Raw genomic sequence first — 14,819 nt, 5'->3', positions numbered from 1 at the left:
GTATCTTTCCCCTACAACCTGCCTGAACGCTTCTTTACAATTGGCGACGATTGGAGAACTCTAGAACCCGTGCAAGTATTGGCCACAAACTGTTTGGAGACTTTGAAGGATTTTCGCACTGATTCGCTATCAGTGGATGGATTTTGACTGTGAATTACGTGTTCCGCGAGAAAACTCTAGCCCTACGGTAAGCGACTCGCTAAAGAATTATTTTATGGGCTCATTTAATCGCTGGTAGAAAAATCACTTTACTTGCGGTTGGACGCGGTTCGTCTTTCAAATGTCCCCGAAGTTCTGTGAAGGCGCGCGTTGAAGACGCGCGCAGCTGTCACTGCCTGGAAGTGAATCAGAACACGGCAGGAAGTGATGTATCACGCTGATCACGCAGAGTAACCCTACGTGGCGGCCATCTTTGTGAAGGTAGAATAAAGTACTTCGTAGTAGGAAATCGAGTACTTCGTGAAGAATAAATTTAACACACCGTTACAAAGGATTACAGGCATAGGAAATACAAGCACCGAGGTGCACCGTGGAACATTTTGCTGACTTAAGGAAGAATACAGGTGAGAAGGTCGGGGGACACAATATAAAGAATAAGTTATTAACTTGTTTGAACTGTCAAGGAAAATAAATTGGTATTTGATATATGGAGAGTGGCGATACTGGGGAAAACAACACTAGTGATAACAGTGAAAACAACACACATAGTGAACACAGGATGGCACAGCAAAATTTTACAATTAGTGCACCACAACCATTTTGGGCCACTGGTACTCAACCAGAAATTAAATGGATTGAGTGGAAGGAATACTTTATCAATTACGTGGAAGCAATTGATGAAGAAAAGAAAATGAAACCTGAACAGAAGAAAAGAATCTTGTTACATTCCTTAGGAGCTATAGGTTTAAAAACACATTCTCGCATGAACAAGGTTGAGGATGCGAACCTTGATGTTTTTGAAAATTGTATAAAGAACATGGACAAATATTTCGCACCCAAAGTGTGTATGGGGTAACAAGACACAAGTTTTTCCAAAGAAAACAAAATAAAACAGAAACAGTTGACGAATGGGTGGACGAATTGAAGAAGTTAGCAATTGATTGTAAATTCGAAACTTTAAATGATGAACTAATTCGAGATCAACTGGTGATGCATAATAACAACTCGACGTTACAAGACAGACTTTGGGTAAATGGCGATGCACCATTGGAAGATGTGTTAGCTATTATGAGGAAGGCGGAAATGTCAGGAAGATGTTCTTCTGTGGTAAAAGAGATTGAGCATGATAAAACATCTAGTGCAGTTTGTAAAATTTTACCACACAATAAGACTCAAACAAGATTTCAACAAGGTTCGCAGGGCAGATGGAACACTCAACCTACCAGGTTTCAGAAAAAAGATGTTAAAGGAGAAGAAAGAAGATGCTATTGGTGTGATAGCAAAGAACATTTGGCGTTTAGCAGAACTTGCCCGGCCATTAATAAGAAATGTGGTATTTGTGGAATGTTAGGACATTTCTCAAAAATGTGCCGCAAACGTAGTAATGTGAAGTATGTTTGGGATGAAGAGGAGACAGTGGTGGAGGATGAGGATGAGAATTTGGATTGGGTAAAGAATGTGAGAGGCAATTATGTCATCAATATTTCGGATGAAGCGTTGGAAGGGAAACCTTTGTGTAAGGTATCTTTAGGGGGTGTGGTGGTAGAAGTTTACGCAGACTCAGGATCACCTTACACAATTGTAAATGAAGATGTTTGGAAGGAACACTTCGTGGGGAAGATTGGTGATCAATTGAAATGCTCAGACATTTGTCCTGTAGGTTACACTGGAAAAAGAATTGAGATGCTTGTGTACAGATGGCTCACATTTGTATTTAAAGGAAGAACCACAAGAGGGAAATTGTATATATCCAAAACTGGACCATCAGTTTTGGGATGGTGGGACCAGAAGAGTTTAAGCATAATTTTAGACCCAAATAGTGAAGAAAAAGTATTGGTGGTAGATGATGAGAGCAAGTTGAGTGATACGTTGAGCAAGGAATTTCCAGGAGTTTTTGGTACAGTTTTAGGCACATTGAAAGGGTTTGAACATAGAATACTACTTAAGGCAAATGCCGAGCCAAAGGTTCACAAGGTTAGACCGATTCCAATGCTGATAAGGGATGAGGTAAAAAGTGAATTACAAGGACGCTTGCTAAAGGTATAATTGAGGAGGTGGAAGCCTCGGAATGGATCAGTCCTATCCTTGTGGCACGAAAACCCAACGGAAAAATCTGTTTATGCATCGACCTGCGCCATCTCAATAATAACATAATTGTTGAGAAATTCCCTTTACCTAAAATAAACGAGATGGTTGCTTCTTTTAAAGGTGCTACATGGTTTTCAACCATAGATTTATCTGCTGCATATCATCAGATTGTGTTGGAGAGAAGATCAAGACATCTAAGGGCTTTTGTCACACCTTTTGGGTGTTATCAATTTAGACGGATGCGTGTTATGTTGTACTTTCCCCTTTAAGGCTCGTGTGTGTTAGTTGGAATGTAGGATGTTTGGAATGTATGTTGTGGATCCTTGGTGACTTGGCCAGGGCAGTTGGAGAGCTGTGCTGTAGATTGTGGACGCTCCCTGGCGCTCACCTGTATTTGTTACCTGCTTATTAAAAGTATCTTTCCCCTACAACCTGCCTGAATGCTTCTTTACAGTACCCCCTCAAAGAACAGGTAGTGGACAGTGGCCATCCTAGACAGTGCATCAAAAATCACAATAGCCCACCTAAAACAGAAGCCCCTCCAGAATATGGAGGACGTTTGTGACTTTGTTCAAGTTGAAACTCCAGACGGTCATTTGAGTGAACCACGTTTAATTGATAAAACTCAAATTTGGACTAAAGGTTCTTTTGAGCAAACTTATTGCAATGATTTTCTTGGCTCTTTTGATATATTCCTATGATATAATACAAGCTGAAGGCATATCCCTCTGTCAGCTGTAACTCATGCTTCAAGCGGAAGGAGATATATCAAGATACTTCTTTTCTCTAGTGCCCCAGCCAAATAAGGATCAGTATTCAACTAAAAAGGACATTAGAAATGGAACCACTGCTATATAAAAATGAAGCAGATTGGGACAGTTCTAAATGAGATGTTCATGGCCATCTATATTGACTAAACAGATCTATCCTATTTCGAACTGGAAGCATTCTGGAGATTTGGTATAGACGATTGTAAATTAAACCAACTCATATCGTATGCAGTAGTCAAAATGCTCACCGTGCAGGTGTAATGGTACAATATACACCACAAAAATATAAAAGCTCAATAGATGTAACAAAATGATTTTTCACTCAAAGTATTGCCACTGAGCCATAATACATAACCTAATTCACATTTGGAGTGAGACAATATAAGTTCACCCAATTATCACAGGAATATAAAGTAGCTCAGGTGCATTGTTTACATCATTCAGTTGCTACAGGAAGTTATGTGCAGTGTTCTTTGTTGATGACTGATGTGCATATCACTGACAATAACTTAGTGAAACATCTCTAATATGTAGAAAGAATGATTAGTTTGTTTGTGAGTGTAGTTTACAAACAAATTTGATGTATAATGTGATTTTCTAAGGTCACGAGTTATCGAATAAAGGGATGGGATTCACACGTGAGTTTGTAAAAAAATTGCAGGACACCTGAAAATTAAAACTTACAAAACAATTACAGCCTCTGAAGATTTTTCTGAATATGGGTGACCATACGTAACATATTATACAGAAAGAGTTTAACTTTTGTATCAATAAGTAACACTTACATTTACAGGAAAGGATTGGAAGGAAGTGCATGACTGCTTACTTGGGGAATTATAGAAAGACGTAATTGCTCTTCTTATATGCAGATGCATGGCAGTGGGCCCGATTCACAAAAGTAATCTGAGACAAAATCCTAACTTTATGACTTTCGGTATTCACAACGAGCATTTAGGAGCAGTGAAGATAGGATATTGTCTCAGTTAAACTTAAAACCAAAACGCTGCCTCAGTTAAACTTAAGTTTGGGTCTTAAGTTAAACTTAAGACCAAAACTTTGTCTCAGTTAAACCTAAGTTTGGGTCTTAAGTCAAATTTAAGACCAAAAATAAGTTTAACTGAGACAAAATCCCAACTTTACTACTCCTAAATGCGCTTTTGAAAACCAAAAGTCGTAAAGTTAGGATTTTGTCTCAGATTACTTTTATGAATCAGGCCCAGTGTATTTAACTTGGTAATCAGGATTGTTCCAATAGTTTCAAGTCACACATGGTCCGCCTATAGAAAACGTACTGCTCTTGAGAGATTGAAACGTTTTGGACTTTCCAGAGCTCCAGAGCATTAACGGGGCATCACAGAAAAGATGTTTGATTACAAGAGGACCTCACTGGATAAACTTCAGGTTTGTCCTCCTGGAGAAATTCGAGCTACAGAAATGAGATGGAAGTTAGAAATCTTCACTAGACGAAGGTGCGTAAAGTTTACGACTGGCTAGATGACTTCAGTGGGTTGAAATGATAATTTTCCTGGGTGAAGCAGTTCCTGCTAAAATCAAAATCTTTATAGTTATATCATAGTTCTATTAGATGAGTCTGAGCAGGGTGCACATGCAGCCCTCATCCCCCACTAAAAGCTGGACATATTAGGTCATGCACGCATCTTGACAATGTGTCCTCTGCCACTCCAAAAGAGTCTGTATGTGAAACACTTGGCCTCTATTTCTACAAAGCACAAGGTGGGATTCACTCTGTGGAAGTACAGCCATCATAGAGGTGGATTTTTTGGTCCTGAATTAGTGCAATGAGCCCTTCAAGAGTGCTCCGAAAAGTTGAGTGTGCAAGGCAAGAAAATTGCCTTTACTTCATGTAATTATAAACACAAGCAACAATCTATGGGGCTTGACCCGATGCAAATGAAACACCCAAATTTAAATTCATGTCCACACTATATATTCTGTATTTCAGAGGAGTATTATGTCAAATCTGTAATATTCCTGCATGATACAGGTAAGGTTTCTCTGCAGATGACCTTGAGTTTATAATCCACCCATGATCCTACAGGGTCATTTTAATGTCAGTAGATACCCTGATTTTCTGTGCAGACCAATAAGCCTATGTGGGACTTGGCCCTCTCTGTAGGATCATCCCCAGACTTTTTTTGCCTCAACCCTCCTGTTTCTGAACCCATTTTTGTTGACCTTTATGACTGTGCACACTGTACCACAGCTAACCAGTTTCAAAGTGCTTATGCTCTCTACTTTAAACATGGCAATGTTGCCTTGCACCCAAATGGCAGATTTAGGGGCATATTTATAACCCCCTATCGCCATCACATCACTTTTCTTGACATTGTGGTGGCAATAGGGGCTTTGCCTTATTCACAAGGCTGAGTTAAGCCACTTAATGTGGCTTAAAGTAGAATTGTGAATAAGGCATCCTTTCACGCTATACTTAGCGTGAAAGGGGCAGTCAATGGGTGAGAACACCCATAGATTTTGACACTGCATCGTATTTACAAGCGTGGAGTAAATATGGAGCAAGGTCAAAATTAAGAGTAGGGAAAACCTAGTCTTACCCTGGCGCAACTAGGAGAAATGTTTATTTCAACTCGTTTATGCTGTTTCCACGTGTGCTGAGTTATGCAGAACAGCAGAAAGAGCAAAACTCTATTGATTGTTTATGTGCAGGAAAGTGTCCCTTCCTGCACATAAGCAATCATTTAAAAAATAATATGTTTTGCAACTTCTATGTGTGCTGCGTTAAGCAGCACACACAGAAGTTTCAAAACGCCATTACAGACACCTTCCTGCACATAAACAATCATTCCCATCAATGCAGATTCCCTTGCACTTTGGTACAAGGGTGCCTGCAATGGTGCTAGGCAGCTAAATTAGCACCAGCGCAGGGGGAAATGCCAGGCTGCACCGTATTCTTGTAAATACAGTGCAGCCCTGCATTTCACAAGTTACTGAGTGCTGTGTTAAGCCTAGTTAATTTCTGGCGACTTTAATTCGATTTTACTGGGGCCATGCTCCACTGATGTTTGGGAAGAAATAGAAAACTCTAGTCAGACACCCCTAGAAATATATCGATTAGATCAGAAAAAAGATGTGTTTGGTGCCTCACATGCATCCGAACTTGAAGACCTAGGCCTTCTGTGCCTGAACGGCAGCAACATGGGTGATATTCAAGCAGCGTACAGCCATGTTTCCTCATGCAGAGTAGCCATCCACTTCCATTGCATTGACACTCTGCACATCATTCCAACAGTATCAAGTGGTCATGCAGTATTATCCTGTGCTATCACCTGCAAGCGGCTTAGATGCCCAAGACTGCAAATAATAGGAAGATAACACAATAAGGCCCCCCCTGCAGTGTATTGCATTGCAGGGGACTGACCCTGACATGGGTAACAATCAAAGAACGACAACAAAATGGGCTAATAGTATTCTAGACACTTCTAAGTCACAAGACAACCATAACCTCAATCTGCCCCGGCTGGGGAGGGGGAAGACTGCTTGAACTAAAACAGCTTATTGGATGGGAGCTTGAAACAAGAAAATAAATGCACGAATTGACAAAATATGTGTGCTCTAATACATTAAGCAGAGGCCTGAGCAGAGATCTGAGAGAAGATATCAAATTCCTCCGGGGAGCACACAAGAAGCTCAGAAGGGTTGCTCAGCTCAAGAAAGAAGAATAAAGCTAGGCAAGACTTCACACAGCCATGAAATTCTGGGGTCTCGTCAAGTGCCTCACGTGGGGAAAAAATTAAATAAATTGCAACATCACCCACAGGAACGGGGGATATATTTTGAACAATTATACAAAATGCCAACCCTTATGCTGACCCCATGTAAGACAACCCCTAGAGGGGATAGCGATAAGGCCTGGTCAAAAATCAAGTGCCCCAGGGGGAGACGAGTGGGTCAGCATTAGCCAGATCAAAGACTGACTCAAACACCATGGCCTGCAAAGCACAGAAAACAGGGTAGGCGGCCCAGACAAGGGAGAGCAACCTATGAGCAAGAGTGTGCTCCCAAACAGCGACTGCCATTGTCCCAGCTTAAACAGCAGTACACAGATGCTAAGCAGATTAGGGGGTTCAGGCTCTCCTGAACCAAATGGAGTGCTTTTCACTCTGCTTATATCAGACGCCTCTTTGTGAGCCCCCATCTTGACATCTGTTTACGGTAATTGCTTCTGCACAAGCATACTTCCTGATAGCTGGAGAGGGTCAATTATGGTCCAAATATATACAAAAGGATGCCGTCAATCGCCAAGTAATATTAGAATGATTGCCCAGCTGAACATAGAAGGGAAAGGATATGCTCCTTTAATAAACCAAGAACTCGCAGCCTGGTCCAGTGCAAAAGAGCTGGACCCTTGGGTCCATTCGGGCTTCTATAAAATCTGCCATATAGAGAATAACCTGCTGACTCTGCCTGGCTTAACAGAGGCCTCTATCCAACCGCCCCCCCCCCCCACTATATGCAGTGTTTTTCCATTTCATGAATGCTTCCGTTATGTACCACGAGCACTGTTATGGGTCAAGATTAATAGCTGGGGGATCGCCCCCACCTCCTGTGAAGCTCTGGAGTCCGTATACAGCCTGATCTGGGTGAAAGTTAAACTGACAACAAACTGGACAACCTCAGAAAGAAATCATAAGATAAAGGCCTTAAAGAAGGATGTATCCTTGCTCCTCTATTATTTAATCTCAAATTGGCCGACTTGGATAGTTATTTGACTAATGCCAGATAATGCCCTCTGCCCCCAGTTAAACCGAAAGTAAAAATATCACAAAACTCTGATGATAAGGTTAATTTCACCCTTGATTCCCTAATTCAATACTGCAATGTTAACCTCATCAAGACCAATCTGAATAAAATGAAAATAATGATATTCGGTAGGAAACTAATCAAAAAAAGGCATGACGAATGTGAAAGGGGTGAAACTAAGGAGAATAAAAATCTTTAAATACCTGGGAGAACATCTCGATGAAATAAGCAGTATAAGGACATAAGAGGTGGTGCTAAAGACCTCAGCCAAGCACATATTCCGTGCAATGAGGCATCTATAAAGGAACCTGGCAGGCCAAAATCTGCAAACCCTGCTAACTGTGGTGGTCACCAGGGCAATGCCTACCGTATCCTAAAGACCAATAATGTTCAAAGATCACCTTCTTGAATTATTGGACAATCAGAAAATTGCTCAATATAGAAATCTGTTTGCCCTTCCGGAGTGTACCAGCCAATCTCAAATCAGGCTGGAATTTAGCATCTTGAATCAAAATCTGGTGCTGCACGCAAAAAGTATATCCTATTGCTTAAAATTAACAACAGCCACAACTAGCATTCCAAAGCAGACCCTATGGAGGAAATTCCAAGATCCGAACTCTAAATGGGGAGCATTACTAAAGAAGTTAAATCAGGCACAGGAATTGGAGAATATCATTAACTTAAAGCTCAAAGCAGAAATGATGTCTAAACTCATAATGAAGAATGCAAAAGCTCTATCAGCGGAAGAAGATTTAAAAGATTTAGGGAATAAAAAGCAAGGCAGCTGGGCTATAGAATTATACTCTCCAGGCTGCCTCCCAACATATCTATGTTCGTCGATCTCCATCAGAGCAAAAATTAGCCTCATGAAATGGCGATTTGGATTGATACCTCTAAAATGCTATTGGTTCGGATGCCGTAATGGAGACACAGTTATGCACTGCAGACTGTGTACCAAATCAGAGGAGTCACTGACTCATGTGATTTGGATTTGTGAGAGTTCAATGCTATAGGGGGAGTTCTGGCTGCGAACTAGTCTCTGCATCCTAAATATCTGATTATGTAGGACTGCCATCATTTGCTGCTTAAAACGCGAATCAAGCCATCTCTCAAGCTGCCTTATGCAGTATATGAGATCAGTGTCAGACTAGCACGAACGTGTAGATTATACGAACATTTAACCCTCACAAAAGGAACTGGAATAACATGAGGATTCATAACTTGATCATGTCCGCGTACCCCTGAAAAGAGGTGATAAACAAACCAAGAGCTTGGGCCTTATTGACATCAAACCCTCAAAGAAGGAATTGGAATAAGAGAAGGCTTGTTTTCTGAGCACTGCTCCAAAATGTTGGTAGGGGTTTATAAGGGAGAAGTGTAGTCATAGAAATAGTGCAATATTTAGGAAACTCTGCTTTTGGGCTGGGGCATGATCTAGGAATCTTTTGTGGTGCGATAACAGGTGGATGTTAACGTTAATATGGGCTGACATGGTGTGGAGCCCTGACTAGTCAGGGCAGGCCCCTCATGGTGTTCCAAAATAGCCTAGTGCATGGGTACTCACACACATTTTCCCGGGGGCCGCAAAGTTTGGCCTTTGGTGTTACCAAGGACCGCACTGATGCCAGCGGGGGTGTAAAGTCGGTGTAGGGGAAAGAAAGCATGTATATATTGTGGCTGAACTCAAGTGCGCAATGTAAAACTAGAAAACCTGGGATGAATCCCAGCTTCTCCACTTGACCAAATTGTGTGACCCTGGGCAATTGTTTTATTTAAATTTCTCTACTTTTTCTTCATTATCACATAGAAGAGGAACTTAGTTGAAATCCATGACTTCAGGATGCGTGCAGTTCAAAACCATCTCCTGTGCTTGGATGTAATCACTAATGGCATTGTTGTCAGGGTGGAAGGAGGGCGGGGGAAACGTGAACGTTTTCAAGTTCATGCTTAAAAAGCATCACTTTAAGAAAAATACATCTGAATGCACTGCTATCATTTGATTTACTAAGGTGGAATAGTTGTACAGGTCAATGAAAATACACTTTTTGAATTTTGAAAAGACTACCATATTTATGCACATTTGCTGTCTTTAAAAATTAAGATGTTCCTAAAGTTAAGGGCCTAGTTACTTCATTTCCCTAGGCACATATTATTGGGAACACTCACCAATGTATGTAAGTGAGATCCTGCTAGTACAAGTTAAACACCTTAAATGCAGTGAAGATAAAACAAGGTCAGAGAAAACAGTTAGGGAAACAAACATGCCCCACCTGAAGTGACAGTGGCAGTCATTTTTCAAACACCATTTTTGAACAACTGCGACAATGTTAGGGTGAGCGCCTCAACGGCCTGTTCAAAGCCAAGATCAGTAAGATAGTGCCCAATTGGAAAGGAATGGCTATGTTACCTTTCAATTGCATTGTTTACACTTAGAAACACTCCCAGCTCTGATCATCACATCACATCTCACCGGCTTGTCACTGACAGATCAATGAATATGGTTGTTCGCTCCACCAGACTTAAAACAAGATACTGGGCCCTCTTCTGATATTGTAAGCAATGAATTGTTGTTCATTTATGTGCACTAATGCGTGCTCCAAAGTTCCTTTCCATTCAGATATCAAAGAAAAGAACAAGGGTCCTATCTCTGATGAACTTCCGCCTGTCTGTATTGGGACACACATCTTTGGAAAAGAAGCAGCCCGGAAGAGGAGAGACCTCAAATTCAGCGAACACTTGCAAATTGTCTTTTCACCCACAGCTGTCCGAATAGCCAGAAAGGAATGGATTCACCCGGCACCATCACAGATTTGAACATTGACCGAGAGAAGGACATCATGTACAAACTAACTATCCAAGATAAAGAATGTGAAGATCGTATGATGGCCTACGGACTGAGACGCAGCAACAGAACCACCCTCCATGTCAAGCTTTCAATGAAAAAGATATGTACAACAGTAATAATATTCTTTGTTATGTTTATAGCTTCAGTAACAGCATTCCACTGGTTAGCAGTGCGATTAGAGAGAGAGAGAGGAGCTACTAGCAATATTGAATTTGCCGCGACCACAGAGCTCCCCATGCCTAAGACACTTCATGCTAACAAGCAAATTGGGATAAGCACCAGTAGTAGCTATGATACCCCTGTGCCTATCTTGACACCTTCTGTACCCCATGCTGACCCTACAGGAAGGGACTTGGCACTCGATATCATCTTGACTCCCACTGTGCCAGGTGCCCCAAGACGATGCCGCCAAAATAAAAGAAGTCTTAGATATAGAATGAGTAGCGAGATAGTGCCAGTTAGATATACATCGCATACCCGACTTAAGGCAGACTGGGTTAGTAATCTCCAGGAGCCAGTTGTTTACACCTTCGACCAGCACTCTATGCCTGATTTCCACTCTCAGCGCCCCAGTATGTCAGGGGAGGATTATGGTATACACAATGCATTGTTAGACAATATGTGGTATAGAGACATGAGGGAGGTTGGAAGAAAGGTCACAAATGAGTCCTGCTTTGTATGTTCTCACATTCCACACGCTGTAGGCGCAGATAAATTGATCTTTCCTAAAGAAGTCCCACCACCCGCAGCCAAATGTCTTTTACACTTGTTTCTTTGCCGCATACATGGTCAGATACAGCTCCACTCAGCCAAAGTGGATGATGCATTTGTAAATACCACAGAGTGGGATGACAAGTATGTAACATTTAGGGTGATAACTAATCCATTGGAAATTGAAAGGAGAATGGAGGTTTACCGTGATATGAAAGTACCTGCCGACATAATGCAGGTTTGGGAACGTCACTATAAGAAACTAGGGTACTTCACCTTCCCAACACCCCCATCAAAATGCCACTCACCTGTACATCACCGATGTAACCATACCCATGACACATGCCCTTGTCAGTGGAGACCAATTCTACATCTGAAGGCCAACATTTATTTCAACAACAAGTGGAATGGTCCACATGACTTAATATGTAGGCAGCCTCCTTAGGTAGCACAACTATAGGACAAGAGCACAAACATAATTTAAATGTGGAGATAGAAAGGGAGTGTGCTGAGATATGGGGTAGGGAAACTAGAAGATACACGTCCAATGAGGGTACACCATAAAAACAGAAAAGAGCATACAAGCTAAAGTCTCCTCTCCTTTGCTTTCTAGGTAATGGAACAGTTCCTGTGGGCAGGAATACTAATTGCAAAAGCACTAGTTTTAATTCAAACCTGAAGTACGGCACATCCATCCTCATTGGCATCTATTGGATCTGCGGAGAAAATCTGTATATGCAGTTGCCTCCCCACTGGCAAGGACTTTGTTCTATCGTGACGATGCATGAATGGCATCTCGTCGTCCCAGCAGCGAACATTTCCCACATCCATGCACACCCAATGGCAGGTGATGTCACCCTGCCCCACCACCGAAAAGGAGAAGTCAAAAAGTACTCCTCAGATGACACATTTCATGAGGTTCCGGAAGATTTCAATGATGCTGAACTTTACTTTGGGGGAGTTATCCCCATGTTCCAGACCAAAGCCAATGCTCAATGGCTCCAAGTAACGAGATATGAACTGATGCAGCTTGTTAACAACACCCGTGATGGGTTCAACGCCGTGGAAGAAGAACTACGACTTTTAACACTCATGGTTCTGAAACAACACTATGTTTTGGACCAGTTAATTGCGATGAATAGTGGTGGATGCGCCAGAATGGGAAAGTCGTCCTGCTGTGTCTTCATTTTGGCTGATGATGCAGATAACGGAACACTTATAAAGGCCATTGAAGACTTGGACAATTTGGGGAGACAGATGCCTGAGGATGGAAATGCAAAAGCAGATGTTTTAAGTAATTGGTCCAATTTGGACTGGATGCCTTCATGGCTATCTGCAGTACTAAAATTTATAATGCCTATATTATGTGTGCTTGTAATTGTGTATTTTGGAACACAGATAATAAAGCATTATGTTAGAAGATTAAGGTCTAAGAAAGATGAGATGAACTACACAGGTATACGCGGGGGACGAAGGGAAGATGTAGAGATAGCAGTGTTGAACATAGAGCGCACCATCCCTGACGTTCACTTAGCGCAGGTCCCCTCTGATAGTCAGTACCTCCCTATGAGACCATGTGTAAAAGATTAGAGGGACCAGATGAGGATTTAGGAACAACTTCTTCATAAACTCCCCCTGGCCACTTCCCCCATCTCCAGCTAAGTATGCAGTTCATATGATGTTTAATGATGTTTGATTGGTTCATATATGAACCAGAGGGGGGAGGTACAGAGGGAGATAATTTCACTGCATAGTTACCCAAGCACACTATTATCACTAGCGAAGCATGAACCCTGTGTAGGCCCTGCTGCTTAGAAGTTATAGGCCTCAGTTACATTGGCCTGAGCACTGCCATTTTCTCTCAGCTTAAACAGAAGCAGAAAGCAGGTCTGACCCAAGCTTCTGCCAGCTCCACTTCTGCGAAGCTCAGCACTCCTGTTTATAGCCCCCACCCCACTGTATGCTAGGTTTACGATCATTAAAGTTCAAGTTCCTTCTTATTCTTGCAACACAACCCGAGCACCCCACCTAAAAGCTGTGAACGGAGATAAGGGAAGTTCCCACCACAAGCTACTTCTCGAGCTTGTCCGATAAATGAGGATAAATGTGGCAAATCAGTATCACAGACTGGCACATAAACGCATGAATAGAATCCTTCAAAGAATAAATAACACATTTCTGATTAATGATAGATTTTCCAGTCAAGATGCCAGGAACTCAGTCTAGGCTGGGGTACGTGCCACACAATTACGAGAAGGGGCCACATTTACACTTATGATGGGAAGGCACCAGGCAGGGGCGTGAGAGGCGATAGAAGGATATGTGGTTCGAGGTGACGTGATATGGCGTGACCATAAGCTCCTCACCCCTGAACAATATAAAAGGGTGGTCCGCCAGATTATCGTTGAACTACTCCTCGTTTGCACATGGGTGGCAGACAGGAGTTTTTCCCAGGGGTTACTCGCGATAGCCCTTGTTCCATGTACTTAGGTTCTGCTCCTCCATTGTATATTCTGCTGTAATGAAATGGTTTTTTCCTTGTTGCATTTAAAGTTATATTTCACTATTTGAAATGTTATGTTTTCTCTGACCCTGTTTTATCTCCACTGCATTGAAGGTCTTTAAACTTGTACTTTCAGGACATCTTACATGCAGTGGTGAGTGTGCCCAATAATATGTGCTTAAACTTTTCTATGCAATCTGCCTCATAGCTCAGAACTCACTAGTGTTCTTAAAGTAGGAGTCTCTCTCATAGCAGCTGTAAACTGTACTTTGTAAATCCAAGCTGGTCCATGCGGCTTTCAAGAGCATGCTAGGAGCATGATCAAGTACTATGTGGTTTTTATGCTATCATTGAATATTTCTAGAAGCTGTGTCTTCTAATAAAACTTGTTTAACTTTCAGAAACAGTCTCCAAGGCTCATATATCCGTTTTTTCCTGTTTTTAGAGCAAGAGTTTCAGGACTACCCCGGTGCAAATTAAGCTGTCCCATTTCCCTTAGTTCTCTCTCGGGGTCTCCCCAGCGCGGCTTCTGAGCTGCTGCGCCAGGCCCCCTGACCCTTCTTGCCCACCATTAATTTTCCCTCCGACATCTTGGTGACCCCGACGCCATGACGAGGACTAACTGAACAGGATGCATCTGGATTAAAGGAGGAAGTACGAAGCTGATAAGCGGTACTGCACCACTCTCTGGCCGGACCATTGGGAAGAACACAGCCCATGGGTAAGCATATCGTTTGACTGCCCTTGTTCTCTCTCTCTTGGGTTTGGGTGCGGAGGAGAGGGGTGTAATATTGCGACGCAGCGGTACTCCTGCCAGTACTCCGTGCTCCCTGTCTGTTGGCCTCGCCATTTGATCTTACGCAGAGGAGGGATTGTGTGCTAAATGGAGACTGAGCCTGACAGTTAGGTCATTATTGTGGTTTATGTGTTTCTCTTTGTTTAAATAGCCGCATGTTATTGCTAA

At 42.1% G+C, this 14,819-nt stretch overlaps 1 pseudogene; it reads left to right on the top strand.

The window, feature by feature from the left end:
• Positions 1–11,385: 11,385 nt before the first annotated feature.
• Positions 11,386–12,980, top strand: LOC147722740 (uncharacterized; annotated as a pseudogene).
• Positions 12,981–14,819: the final 1,839 nt, after the last annotated feature.

Source organism: Lissotriton vulgaris, chromosome 4_1 (genome assembly GCF_964263255.1).
Source record: "Lissotriton vulgaris chromosome 4_1, aLisVul1.2, whole genome shotgun sequence".
In the NCBI taxonomy this organism is placed as follows: domain Eukaryota; kingdom Metazoa; phylum Chordata; class Amphibia; order Caudata; family Salamandridae; genus Lissotriton; species Lissotriton vulgaris.
The sequence above is the reverse complement of the archived record's forward strand: the minus strand, read 5'-3'. Positions and strand labels throughout refer to the sequence as shown.